A 9,573-nucleotide genomic window follows, 5' to 3' on the forward strand; every position below is an offset into this window, starting at 1 on the left:
TGACACCTCTATTTCAGTTTCTAAAGTAAGTCTAAATTTGTACTTACTTGATGAAATCAGTTCTTCAGCTTCCGTCCTTCAGCTCTTCGATTTTTATTTCTTCGATCCCCAGTTCTTCAGCATCAACTCTTCATTTCGTCGAGCAAATCAAAATCTGGAGAGGAGAATCTTCAACTCAATTCTTCTGTGTTTCAGCTTAGCTACTCAGGAGAATCTACATGTTTCAAAAGTTTCATAGCTACATAAATGTCAAAACAAATTTAACACGCAAGTTTAAAAAAAATGATTGAAACTATGTCATATAAATAGAAACTGGAGGAGTAATGTTTAATAAAAACATTATAGTAACGGTTCCATATCAAATTCAAATTATCATGATAACCTATTACAACAACACTTGTTCTGTTTAATGCCCATCATTTCATTATACTCAATCTTCACAATTCTTTACTTTTATCGAACGAACAACTAAATATCTCAGTTCATTCAGTTTTCTGCTTTTCATTAGTTCAACATCACGATACAAGGTATTAAGGCTCAGGGCACCCAAAAATTGTACAAAAACACAAGAACATCAAAAACCTAAAGCTAGAATTTAGACTTTCAAAGATAGAATTCTTACCAGGTAAACCCTAAATCTGTCTAAAATCAAGTCCTGCAACGAGAAATCTGAGAGAAAAGTGTGACGGAGAGACTTAACTTCAGTTCATCTTGCTAACAACCCCAATCAATTCCTTCTAAACAAAAAATATAAAAATTTATTCAATATGATGAAGCTTGATGAAATCTTCAGCTCTTACCTTGACAAAATCTTCAGCTCGGAGAAGAGAAAGCTCGGTCAGCTCGATGAGTTTTGCAGCTCGATCTTTAGCTCGATCTTCAGTTCGATCTTCAGCTCGGATAAAAGAAATTGTGAGTTCTTCAGCTCGAGGAAGGAAAGGGAAAGCGTGACTTGAAGGAAATAGCTCCATCTTCAGCACAATATCAGAGAAAGGAAAGGGAAAGCGTGAGTTCTTCAGAAAAGGAAAGGGAAAGGGAGAAGGAAATAGAAAGTCTTTTTGTTTTATTATTAATTAATGTTTATTTTTTTTGGCCAATAAAAATGGGAGGGAGTGTTAAAAATATTGGAGGGAATATAATATTTTAGTGAAAAATTTTAAGGCAACACTTATAAAGTGTTGTTTTTTCAATTATAAAAATAGGACATTTTAGAAGTGTGGTCATATATGTAAATATGTGTTGCCAATTATATCATATTTTAACAACACTTATAAAGTGTATCTTATATTATTAAAGAGTACACTTTTGAAGTGTTGCCAAAATTATTGTAGCTAAAAGTTAAAAATTTTGGCTACACTTTAAAAGCGTTCCCAAAACTACTTTAGGCAACACTTTACAAGTGTAGTCCAGAATAAGTGTGGTCGTAGGCCTAAAATGGTGTAGTGTTAGACCTTAATTAAGTGATTCTAAATCATTATTTCAATTCACCCAAAAGAGACCCAATTCCCTCTAAAAAATTATCTCTCTAGAAAGAAGAAGAAGAAGAAGAAGAAGAAGAAGAAATATTCCCCTAGTTATACCACAACTGTGAAGATGAAATCCCTAATTCAAGTTAGGGTATTGTGGGTTAAGTTGAGAATGAGTCCAATTTAGTGAATACTACTTGTTTATGATTGTTTTAGTATTGAATCATGATAGTATGATGAATTTACATAATTAAAGTAATGTGGGTTTGTGCCTTAAAGAGGGAATTGGAGACTTAGAGATGGTCTTTTAAAATTGATGATATGAGTAGTAATTGCTTAGGAATAGCAGCATGTACACATAAACTGAATTAGATTATAGTATATATAATGGACCATGACTAGTAAAGCTTGAAGTTGAACCGTTATGATTATTTATGACTAGAATAACCTAATAATGAAGAAAGTGATTAGAATGCCTTCAAATCAAAGTAAGTAGGATGATTATAAGAAGTAAAGCTTAGAGAGTAATTCTTGTATTCATGAATGTTGATCGATGGGTTTTGATATTAAAGTCAATATGATGAATTATGCATGTTAAGGCTCCAATAGTGAAGCTTATATGATAATGGTGTACTTTAGATAAATTGTTGTGGAAGAATTTTACCAACGTAATATACCTCATGAATGTTTGAATGCATAAAGTGATAGAATTACATGAGTTAGGATGATATTCATGTCTAGTGCTTGAACCCTAGGTGTGATAATTAGAGTTAAGTTTTAAAGCTAAAGGGGATGAAGTATGAGATTATGGTTGTAGCAATTGAACTATTTGATTATGAATATATCCATGTCTAATGTAGTCATTGAAGATGTGTTGATTTGATAAAATTATGAATGTATCCATGTCTAATGTTTCATTCTAGATGTGTTGCTTTAATATGAGCTTTGATCCTTGAAAGGGAAAAATATGATATTATGCATGTTTTATGAGATTTATGTATATACTTTTAAAAACACTTTCAGAGTAAATGAATATGCTCATGATCTAGTTGTTGTGTACTTGAAAGGTTATTCTCATAAACACACTTATGCATGAATATGATATGATGTGCAAGGTTTGTTAGATGTAGTAATTCTATATGTTGGAAGACTAGTCTCACCTATTGAATCTATGAGCTATAGGATAAGTTATGTTGGATTGAGTATCAAGACATTCTTCCATAAATATGAACTTAAGTCTAGACTTAGTATGAACTCAATAATAATTATACTTAGTAGCGAGCGGATATTGTCTCATGAGATGGAATCTCCTCCGTAAGTTGAGCGCGGGTTTCTAGTAACAATCTCCTCATCCCATAAACTACGTGCCCTTGTAGGTTACTTAGTTATTTGGATCCACCTAAGCTAAGAGTATGGTTCTACCTTAGACAAGTAGAGCAACCCTTTTTCTGTTCGGGGTAGACATCGAATTCCGTTTTAGCTTACATGGTCTATGTCGGTTAAGGCTAATTGCCAAAACAAAAATATGCATTATGAACTATGGTTACTTAAGAAGCTTTACATAGTATGGGCGAGAGTATGACATCTTATTCATGCATTACACAAGTATGTTTTGAGGATATTTATAGTATGTTTCTTTTATATTGTGATGATCTATCTAATGATTATTCTTATGAACTGTGCTTATGGTGTATGCTTAGTTTGGATTATAACTTGAAAGGCCTTTCCATTGCATGTGTGACTAAAGGTGATTATTCCCTTGCCTATGATAAGTAAGCTAGGGATGAGAATAAAAGATGATAAATATCAATGAGGACCTTAAGTGACTTGCTTAACATGGATGGATTACAAGGTACTATTCATGTATTGCACAAGCTTGCCTTGAGGTGACTTATGAAGTGTTTCTTTGACATTATGTTGTTCTAAATGTATTAATTATGCCTATAACTATGATGTTGTCTATTATGCTAACAAGTTATGATTATTTTCTATTATGCTTATAGCCTATGTCTTATGATAACGTCTCTTATGCTCATGACTTAGTTTATTATCTCTTATATTTATGTGACTTATGTTGACTACTGCCTCTTATATGTTTATGTTGATATTTTATGCTAGCCATAATATTTAGTACATTATTGTACTAACACATACTTTTGCCTATATTTTTACCAAATGTAGGGTTCGGCAATATTGAATTTTATCTTCTTGGCTAGGTTCATAGTAGATCAACAAAAGAAGATTTGGTGAATTCTCATAACATCGAGGACTTGATCACCCTTTTACCTTTTTATATCTTTCTTTTTATGATGGAAGTTGTGTACAAGTTGTGGTCCTAAGGCTTTCATGTATTAGATAGTTTGAGACAAGTGTAGTAAACTTCCACTTCATTTTATGATACTTCCATTTTTATGAAAAATGTTTTAAAATTCTGTACTTTTCACATTCCAAATTAGTTTTTTCTAAATTTATCTCTAAATCTGGATGTTACAATATCTCTCTTTTGGAAACATTCGTCCTCCAATGAGATTAATCTAGTAGAACAAGGATGGCAACATCTAACACCCAACTCAAACACTTAACATGCAATTTAACACAACATTTCAACTTAAAAAGTACCAAGGAAAGAATAAGTACCTTGTTATTCGAATGGCCACTTTTTGGACATTTTAAATTGGATGGCATTGATTCACTATTGGACTAGCATGGATCCATTAGTTGTTCTTAATAAAGGATCACGAGTCCAAACTTAAATTAAAAAAAATACATTGATTTGAAGCTTCTCTGGAAGCAAAGAGCCTCCTTAGCCTCCCAAGTAACTTCCTCAACAAGATGGTTCCTCCATAAAACCTTGACTGACACAATCTCCTTTGTCCTAAACTTACAAACCAGACGATCAAGTATCTCAAGGGGAATGTCCTCATAAGATATGATGTCCTTCATACCAATATTTTCAGTAGTTATAATAAGTGAAAGATCACCTGTACACTTCTTCAACATTAAAATGTGGAATACCGAATGGACTACTGTTAATTCTGGTAGTAGCTCCAGCTCATAGGCTACATTATCAATCCTCTTGGATATACTGTAAGGACTAATATATCAAGGACTAAGCTTCCCCTTCTTGTCGAACCTTATAACACCCTTCATGGGTGAAACCTTCTAATACACCCAATCATCCACCTCAAACTCTAAGTCTCTTCTCCTAACATCGGTATAAGATTTCTGATGACTTTGCGTTGTTTTCAACCTTTCTTGAAGGACCTTCACTCTATCTATATCTTGATGAACCAAGTCTGGTTTTATCAACCCTGTTGCACCACTCAAACCATCTAATAGTAGATGTACATCTTATCCCGTAAAGAGCCTCATAAGGAGTCATTTGGATGAAAGAGTGATAATTGTTGTTGTAAGCAAACTCTGAGAGGTAAGTGATAATCCCAATTACCCTTGAAATTGATCACACATGCCTTAACATATCATTTAAAGTCTGAATTGTGGGTTCGATCCCAAGTGTTGGTATTATCTTTAATCTTTTAATTATTCCGTTTGTTCTCTTAGAAAAGGAAAAACGCAGCCTGGGTTAGATCTAGGCTTGAACATTTCGCTTACTTATTGTTTGTTCAATTTTTCTCTTTACAAAAAGTACAAAAGTTACCTTTTATAAGTTAAGGAAACAAAAGGTCTACTTTTGACTTTTCTTAATTTTAAAAAAGAATAGACTCGTAGTTGTCTTTTCCTTTTAGTTTTTTATCTTCTTCTTCTCCCAAAAACACTTTACAACTTTACTCTTTACTTTCTCTCTTCTCAACCTTCATATATATATTTGCAAGTTTTAAGCAATTGGAAACTTTAATCGTTGTATATTTCTTCCTCAACCGTCATTGAAATGTGAAAAGGTATTTTTTAATTCTTTTTTTCCTTTAGTTTACTTTTTTATAATCATGTGTACAAATACTTGAACATTTTAGTTTTTATGTTAAAATCTACTTTATTCATTTGAGTATCGATCAACTATTTGATGTATTCTGGATGATCTTGTTATTCTTGATTGTGAAGTCGATTTTGAAGTGCCTTATTATTCTTGGGAGGCCATTCCTCGCTACAGGTAGAGCCTTAGTTGATATGGAAAAGAGGCAGATGAAATTTTGGTTGAACAATGAAGAAGTGACCTTCAACATTTGTAGGTCCATGAGACAGAGTGGTGAGCTCCAATCGGTATCTGCTATATCCTACAAACAAAAGATGAAGAAGCACCATGACCTAAAAATTGAAAAACGAGAGTGTATGGTTGGGGATTTGATACGCTCAAACTTACTTCTCAAATAAGAAGTAAAGCGTTCGTATCAAGTAAAGAACCCAACTAATGAGGTTGGGATCGTTCCCACGAGGAAAATAGTTCAGACTTAACTTTAATCTATTATCACTATTATTTAGTCAATTATTTCCTTAGAAAACAAAAGACAATAAAAGGGGGGTTTTTATTTCTAAATTAATGAAAATAACTAACTAAATTAAAGTAAAGAACTAACAGATTCAAATCTTGGAGTTTAATCAATTAATAAAAGTAACTAGGGTTTAAGTGTTCCCCACAGGTTCCTAACTTGATAATTCTAACTATAACAATTCTTTCCTAGTATCTTGCATGCAAAGTGATAAGTTGTGTATTTCTAAATCCTTGGTCCGTCATCTAGAAAATTTCACTCCGCACCTTGGTCCGTCTACGTGTGTTGCTATACTAACCCTTACCTTTACCTCATATTAAGCATTGTATTCAATATTTGACTAAGTTATTACCTCGTACCAATCGACACTAGCCTATTAGATAGTATACACTAAATCTATGTTGATAATTCTTTTCCTATTATCTACCTCCTTGTTCCGGCAAGTAGCATTAAGGCGAGTTCTAACGTTGGTCATCCATTAAAAAGACTTCTAAACAAAAGAATTATCAATATATGCAAGACACTATTCTAGAATTGCTATTTTTGTTAGATTTTACCTTATTATTCACCCATGGTCCCCAAAACCCTAGTTATGGAGTTTAGTTACCCATAATCATAATCACAATATTCATATATGTAATATAAGATTTCATGCACTTACTTTAATGAGAGAGAATAAAATCCAGAAATTCACTTGATTAATCAACAAACGCACCAACAATCAATTCCAGAAAAAGTGTATCAATTACTGAAATTAATCCTTCAAAACTTGAACAAGAGAACTAAAGATTATCAAAAAGTCCAACTCTCCAAAAGTCCCCTATCAAAGAGTCTACTAACAAAGAGTCTAACATAAAAGAGTCTAACCCAAAAACGAGGTTTTTCGAACTATTTATAATAAAAACAAAACCTAATAAAAGAAGGATTCTAATTACTGAAAATCTGTCAAAACGCGGCTGGGTCGCCGAACCTCGTGACGAACCGTCGTGGTCACGACGGACCGTCATGGCCTCCGTCGTCCCATACTTCACAAATTCTTCTGTTGCTTTCTTCATTACCCTCGACGAACAGGTATGACAGACCGTTCCAAGCACGACGGTCCGTTGAGGGTCTCCGTTCCATAATACTTAAACTTCTTGGAATTTGGGTACTGGAACTACTCTCTGATCATCATGAAGAACCAGCAGGACGGACCGTCGTAGTTATGACGGTCCTTCATGAACTTCCGTAATCCCACACTTAGGTCAGATTTCCCCATCTTCCTTCAACAGCTTCACTACGATGCCACCTACGGACCGTCACAAGCTCGACGGACCGTCATAAGCTCCGTAGGTGGTAACTTTTCTGCATTTCTTGCTCAAAAACTTCATCTTTGGACAGATTTCCTGCAAATAAGGAGAAACTTACATAAAAATCAATACAAAAAGGCTTTTGGACACACACTAAACTTAAGGAAAAAGCATTAAAAATACCGTGCAACCACGGTATATCAAGTACCCAAAACAAGTTTGGCGCCACAAAATCATAATCAATTATGCCGAGATGAAAATGTTAACCAAATAGAAATATATCTCCCTCTTTCCAAAGACAAGAATTTGGTGTAAATGATCTAAAGGTTGATCCGGCTGAAAGAACTCCAATTTTGAATTATCGTCCAAACCTTCGTGATGAGATAAGAGGGCATACATCATTAAAGGTCATTATCAACCTTGAACTCATCAGTTTCCTCAAAATAATTTTTTTAACACCGCCCTCATTTTGTTAATACGTGATTTGATGAATATCGTGATTGATTGGAATATAGTATTAGTGTGGATGCTGCTTATTCTTTACCTTGTTATTTGTTTCAAGGAGAAAAAATTAATCAAGGTGGTGGTAATGTATTTTTGACTAAGGGATTTACAAATTAACATAGAACCGACAACTTTGTTACACATATAGGTCTACCGAATAGCATTCATAATCAATCCAAAAGAAAGTGTGAAGATCTTCAGCGAGAACAACAATCCATCCAAGCGGCATTTTACAAGTTGGATGATAAAAGTAATCATGAATATCAGGTTCGGTTAAATTCTTCAATCGATGTAGTAAGACTTCTCTTGAATCAAGGTTTTTTATTCCGTGGTCATGACGAGAGTGAATCGTCATTGAACAAGGGTAATTTTCTTGAAGTTCTTTCTTGGTTAGCTGCTAGATGTGATGAAATTAAACCTTTTGTGTTAGAAAAAGCTCCAAAAAAAATGACTTTTCATGACATCCAAAAAGATATTGTGACTGCGTGTAAGATTGAAACACTTAAGGCTATAATAGAGGATACGAATAGTGACTATATTGCTTTATTGGTTGATGAATCTAGAGAAGTGTCACTCAAAGAGCAAATGGCTATTTGTATAAGATATGTTGACAAAATAGGGTTTGTGATAACAACATTTATTGGACTTGTTCATATTAAAGATACTAGTGCTTTATCTCTAAATAAAGCAATTGTAGATGTACTTGCTCACCATTCTTTGAGTTTATATAATGTACGTGGAAAATGTTACTATGGGGCAAGCAATATACAAGGTGAGATAGGTGGTATTAAAACGTTGATTAGACAAGAAATTAATCGACTCATTTGTTTATTAGTTTGTTCATAGTCTTTAATTGACTCTTGTTGCAGTTTCTAAAAAGTGTGCACAAGTACGTGAACTTGTATTATTAATTTCAAATATTTTAAATGTGTTGAGAGTTTCTTCTAAACATGTGGATAATTTTTGAAAATCTCAAAAAAAATATCTCTAAATGGCATTGGATATGGGTGAACTAGAAATGGGTAGAGGGTTGAGAATCAAGAACTTGGTCTTGTTAAAGCCGGTGATACTTGTTGGGTATCTCACTACAAGTCATTTGGAAACTTTATTAGTAGCTTTGACTTTATTGTTGATATACTTGATACTCTTGTTGAAAATGCAGGTACTTTTGAAGAAAGAGCAAGCGCATCGGGATCTCTCAGAAGTTGTAAAACATTTAAGACTATTTTCTTGTTTCATTTGATGACTGATGTTTTAGGAATCACAAATAATCTTAATGTTTCATTACAGAAAAAGAAGTAAGACATTGCAAATGTCATGATTCTTGTAAAGGTAGCAAAGAGAAGGTTGCAAGCTTTAGAGATAATGAATGGAATCCTCTCTTACAATAAATATTGGATGGGATTCACTTAAAGAAAAGATATAAGCATTTTGTATCAAGCATGACATTTCATTATCTAATTTGATGATCCATATGCTAATTTTGAGAGACCATGATGTAAAGTAGTTATTTGTACTACTTTGAATCATTATCGCATGGATGTGTTTTATAAACCATTGATTAGCAACTAGAAGATATGCTGAAAGTGTGTGTGATCGACTTCAAAGGGAATTGGGATGATCACATACCTCTCATTGAGTTCTCTTACAACAACTGTACTATTCGAGCATCCAAATGACTCCTTATGAAGCTTTTTATGGGAGAAGATGCACATCTCCTATTGGGTGGTTCAAAGTTGGTGAAGCAGGGTTGATAGGACCATATCTAGTTCACCAAGTTATGGAGAAGGTGAAAATGATTCAAGAAAGATTGAAGACGACATAAAGTCGTCAAAAGTCCTACACCGTTGTTAGGAGAAGGCCATTAGA

At 33.6% G+C, this 9,573-nt stretch overlaps 1 long non-coding RNA gene across 2 annotated transcripts in view; it reads right to left on the bottom strand.

The window, feature by feature from the left end:
* The window catches only part of LOC114078589, a 3,349-nt gene extending 2,294 nt beyond the window's left edge, over positions 1–1,055 (bottom strand). The window contains exons 1-2 of one of the 2 annotated variants that reach the window (XR_003580208.1): positions 801–1,055; positions 48–214 (exon numbers count right to left, since the gene is read on the bottom strand). This is a non-coding gene — a long non-coding RNA (uncharacterized LOC114078589). Of the gene's footprint in view, positions 1–47; positions 215–622; positions 670–800 lie in introns of both variants that reach the window. The other variant, XR_003580207.1, reaches the window with a different exon arrangement.
* Between the last annotated feature and the right edge of the window lie 8,518 nt (positions 1,056–9,573).

Source organism: Solanum pennellii, chromosome 9, assembly GCF_001406875.1.
Source record: "Solanum pennellii chromosome 9, SPENNV200".
Taxonomy (NCBI): Eukaryota; Viridiplantae; Streptophyta; class Magnoliopsida; order Solanales; family Solanaceae; genus Solanum; species Solanum pennellii.